The following is a 5,384-nucleotide window of genomic DNA, read 5'->3' as shown; positions in this document are numbered from 1 at the left end:
CCCAACTGCTTAATCGATTAACTGCTGAAAGTCGGGGTTATGGGTTTCGGGTTACATATTTGGAACGAGCGTCACGCGGGGAGTCAGGGTCGCACGTTTGCGCCTTAGGGTTACGGGATTTACGCCTTGGGTTGACGCATTTTGTGTTTTGAAAGCCCAATTCAGTTTTTCGGGTCTCGGGACGCGGGATTAGGGTCGCAGGACTCGGGAAATCGCGTGGTGATAGAGATTCGGTCTGCGCTCAAGGGTCTGGAAGGATAAGTTGAAGGGTTAGCTTTTGGCTAAGGGTCGTGGTTAGGGTTAGGGTTTGCCCCAACATTAAGGTTAGGGTTAGTATTTGGCTACAAACTTGTTTGGGGTGAATTTCACCAAAAAAACACCCTTTTGGAATTTCGCTGAAAACGCCGAGAAAAGGGTTAAAAGCATTCATGAGCTTGATTGGGGGTGAATTTGACGTAAAAAGCACCCTTTTGGAATTTCGCTCAAAAAGATGCTAACCCTAACAAAGTTTGGTTGGGGTGAATTCCACTCAAGAAACACCCTTGCGTAGTTTAGCTTAAAACGCTTGAAATAAAGTGTTTTGCGGCTCACCTTCTTCGCTGTCGCCCTAAAGGCGTCAATTCCTCAATGGATTCCTTCCCAATCTTGCCTTTCAGTGTCTGGAAAGCTCATGAGCATGGAATCGTGGCTTATAACACGTTTGCACGAAGCGTCCGCCATGTTTTGGTACGTCGGAGGCGCAGGACTGGTGCGGCATTGTGACGCAAGCGTGACGTGTGAGCAGCAGGAGGAAAGAACAAGATGGCGGGTGTTTGCAATAAAGATTTGGCCGTGTTAGGAGCTTGTGTGCGGCCGCCTGGTGGCCTAAGGACATCATTAAGTCCGGAAGCCCGCGAGTCACTAGCATTCCTCGAAGAACTGAGGGGTGTTTTGGCTTTGGTTTCGCACAACAGCGCTGGTTGAGCGCTCTTAGTGGAAGTTGTCGAACGAAGTCATATTGAGCCAGGCGGAAAGTCTAAGGCAGGTTTCTTCTAGATAACTGTGCCAGCGTGAGTTTTGAGGTCTCCGCTGGGGAGCTGCGGCTTCAAAGTTGCCGAGAAGCGACCTGGTTTTAGACTTAAATAAATCCTTTGGTTGTCCGGGGCCCTCCTTGCCTTCGCAAAATTCTCTGTGTAGTCTGGGAGGCCAAATTCGGAAAAGGCCTGTAACTATGAAAACGTAGCACCCTCACAACAGAAAAGGTCTGATGCTTTTTTGGGGTAAAGTGATGTCTGATTAATGTTTCTAGGTATGATGTACTAAGGGGAAGGTGGGTCATTGACTTGCTACAGCACAAAACTTAAGGGTGGGTTTGGGAATTGTAGTTATTTGGAAGAGAATGGGGGCAAGGTAACTTTAAATCCTATTAACCGCTAATATCACGATAACTCAACTTTTAGAAGGAAAAATCGTGTTTCTCAATAGTGCAATGAATTGTAGATAATGAATTTATGCTTCGCGTCATACATCAACTGAATTTGGTCTCGTTGCCATGGCAACCATTGATGTATAGTCATATCCAAGCTATTTATTTTGTTATTATTTTTAAAATACTTAACACGAAAAGCCTGACCACAGTTTGAAATATTGTCTCAAACTGCATGCGGTTTAGATGAAAATAGATCTAAAACAGGCTATATTTTGAGAGGAATATTAAAGTGAAACTTAATATAAGGAAACAAAACCAGTAATTAATAAATAAAACATTGCTTCATCGCTGGAAATTTCAATAATGTAAAGTATTTTCATTGCAAGCTTTTGGAAGGGCCTTTTCTTTCGTCCTCACTCCTGGTAAACCCCCAAAATGTAGGCAGCAGGCTTATTTCCCAAATTAGGAAAAAAACACCCACAATGCAATGCAGGCGAATTTCAGGGAGACTTGGAGGCGGCCATATTGGATGCACGATCTTTTAATATTTGAGGTAAGATCTATTTTCCCAACTTTAAAACCTTCCTGATTTAGGAAACTGGTAAATTAAATTTATGTTTTAACTAAGAGGGATATTTTTTAACATTTTAAAGGAAGTTATCAAGAAAACCGATCTTTATGAATCAATTTGAATCCAAATCTGAGTCTGAAATGACGGCCATATTGGATGCATAATCGTTTCGTTTTCGAGGTAAGATTTATTTTTTGGGTTTTTCTAACTCATTAACTTATGAAACTGGTAAATATTATTTATGTTAAAGATAAAATGAATGTTTTTCGTATCTGAATGAAAATTATTTAAAGAACATTTAGTTAGTCAATCAAAATCCGAATCCAAGTCTGACCTAGGTAAAAATCAGTTACTCTTCAAACTTATACGCATTTCAAGAGGTATTTAACTTGCATTTTGGTTCAGTATCCAGTTAACACAACAGTTCATCCTTAAATTAAGTAAATTAAAGTCATTTTCAGAATACTTGAATCGCATATGTTCATTTTGTACTTAATTTAAATGAGGATATGAGTATGACATATCAGCAAAGATAACAATGCATTGTTGTTGCTTTAACTTTTTCTTATTTTAAGGCCATTTTACAGTTCAACAGTTGACGAAAAAAGAAGTCATAATTCAAAATCGTATATAAGATTTTTTTTTGCTTTTTACATCCGAAGCTTTCTTTTTGACAGTGTGCTCTCATGAACATTTCAATTAATTTAATAACTTGTATTGTAATCAATAGGAGCTATCACTATGGAAGAAGATGAAACGCTGATACTACTCCCTCCAAAACGGTTAAAGCAAATAAATTGGTCGAAATGTGTTATTTGCCAAGAAGATACTGGTGAAGCCCTTAGACAAGGGACAGAGGCGGGAATAAACTCGTTTACAACCGCATGTAGACAACGAAACGATGAATTATGCAGAAAAATATCTAAAGATTTGGAGCGGCTTTCAGACCTTCAGGTTGTTTGGCATGGGAAATGCTTCCAAAGCTACACAAGTAAGCGCAATTTAAGCTTCGTAAGGTCAATGTCATCTTCTTCACCATCCAGTTCCCAGGCTGATAAAATGAATGAATCGACGGAAAGAAGAATGTCTAGGTCAAAAGTGTGCCAAATGGACTGGAATCTGTGTATGTTTTGTCAGAAAAAGAAACACAGAGGAATCAAAGAAACGTGCCAAGTTTGCACACTTGATGCTTGCAAGACCATTCAAAATGCTGCTGGTCTAAGAGGAGACGAGGAGATGTTGATTCAGATAAAGAACATTAATTTAATTGCTACTGAGGCAAAATACCACAAATCTTGTCATTCGCAGTATGTCAGTAAAACCAACCTAAAACATCATCTTTTTAAAGAGGTCAGCATGCAGGATGAAAGTTTGTATTCAAAGGCATTCCAAACGATTGCTGGTGAAGTAGAAGAGGGGATTGCTCGAGGAGAGGCATACGACATGCAGTCCTTGTTATCACGTTATAAAGTGGCACTGACAGAGCAGGGTGTTGAAAGTGCAGATAGTTACCGGAGCGAGAAATTAAAGCGAAGGCTACAAAATTATTTTGGAGACTTGTTGGTGTTCCATAAGCAAACAGATCCGTCAAAGCCTGAATTAATGTACTCAAGCCACATTTCTTTGAAAGATGTAATCAATGCAGCCTCTAAGTCAATAACCACCTCAATACCAAGCTTAGCTGGCACATCCACAAAAGATGCAGAAGATGCAGATTCAGAGAAGAGAAGGACGCTATACCATGCAGCCCAAATTGTCAAGGCAGAAATCAAGACTTGTCAGGGAATTGAAATACAGCCACTGGCTACAGATGAGCTAACTTTGGGCAGAGTGAAGTCCATAATTCCAGCCAGCCTAATAAAGTTCCTCTCATGGGTGATAGCGAGAAAGGGTAGTAGTGATGATGTAGAAGCCCAGACAACCTTAAACGAGGCCGACGAAAGGCATGTACTTGCGATTGGTCAAGATGTCCTCCACGCAGCCACACATGGACGATTGAAGACCCCTAAACATGTTGGGCTGGCCATGACCATTCGCCACCTCACTGGATCCAAGCAGTTAATTACAGTACTAAATCGTATGGGACACTGTTCGTCGTATGACGAAGTGGAGGCCATTGATACAAGCCTTGCGATGGAGGTTTTAGCCAAGTCAGAGACAACGGGAGTGGTCATACCATCTAACATTGTTCCTGGTGGATTTGTACAAGCTGCCGCCGACAACAATGACATAAATGAAGAAACCTTGGATGGAAAACAGACAACTCATGCTACAACCATTGTCCTCTTTCAGAGAAGTCAGTTTGGCCCCTTTCCAAAACCAGCAAAGCTTGCAAATCACTCCGTAAAGAAACGAGCTCTGGCTGGAATGTCTGTTCTTCAGCCTATTCATGAGTGCAGCACTTATGGCAGACGCCCATCTGTTGTCAGTTTTCTTGACAAGGTGGATAAAGGCTGGTTCAAGTGTTATGGCCGTCTTGCATCAGAGGCTCAAGAGAAAGACATGGCTTGGAGTCTACTTCGCCAGTGTTCCACGAAATTGTTTCAAGTTGATCTTGCTTTAGAAGATTCTGCTCGCACCCCTGTTCCTGGATGGAGTGGTTTCAATGCTACTGTATCTTCATCTTCTGCTCCACCCTTGACCAACATTGGCTACTGCCCAATGATTGCTGGCTCATCAACAGAGTACAGTACAATTTACACAGTGATGCAGAATGTACATAAGATGATAACTAGTCTTGGACAATCTCACAGTGTCATAACATTTGACTTAGCCATCTATATGAAGGCCAAGGAGATTCAGTGGCGTTTTCCTGAAGAATTTGATGACATGGTTATTCGCATGGGAGGGTTCCACATCGCTTTAAACTACCTCGCAGTCATCGGGAAAACATTTGAAGACAGTGGTCTTGAAGATTTACTGATAGAATCAGGGGTGTTTGGAAGCAACACTGCCTCGGCTCTTCTCAAAGGAAAATCCTACAATCGAGGGGTACGTGCTCACAAGATTGCTGCAGAAGCTATGCAAAAGCTCCAATGGCAAGGATTTAGCCGATGGCTGGAAGAGAAGAACACCATCTCTCCAGAAGAAGAAAAGGAACTCTTGCGCATGATTCAAAGTTGCCATTCTTTGTTAGAAACAAAGGAGCCAGTACAACAAAGTTTTCAAGCTCTTTGTGGTGAGATGGGAAGGATTTGTGATCTTCTCAACACATATCGTGAAGAGGGCAGAGCTAAATCACACTTGTTCAGTTTCTGGGACTCTTACATTCAGATGGTCCAGTTGTTTCTCCGCTACATTAGAGCTGAAAGAGAAGGGTTTTGGCCACTCCACCTGTCAGCGACTGCTCAGATGGCTCCCTATTTTTTTGCAATGGACAGAACAAACTACGCAAGATGGTTACCA

This window comes from Oculina patagonica, unplaced genomic scaffold (assembly GCF_052425735.1).
Source record: "Oculina patagonica isolate OP01 unplaced genomic scaffold, crgOcupat unplaced14, whole genome shotgun sequence".
Lineage (NCBI taxonomy): Eukaryota > Metazoa > Cnidaria > Anthozoa > Scleractinia > Oculinidae > Oculina > Oculina patagonica.
This window is presented reverse-complemented; position numbering follows the sequence as displayed.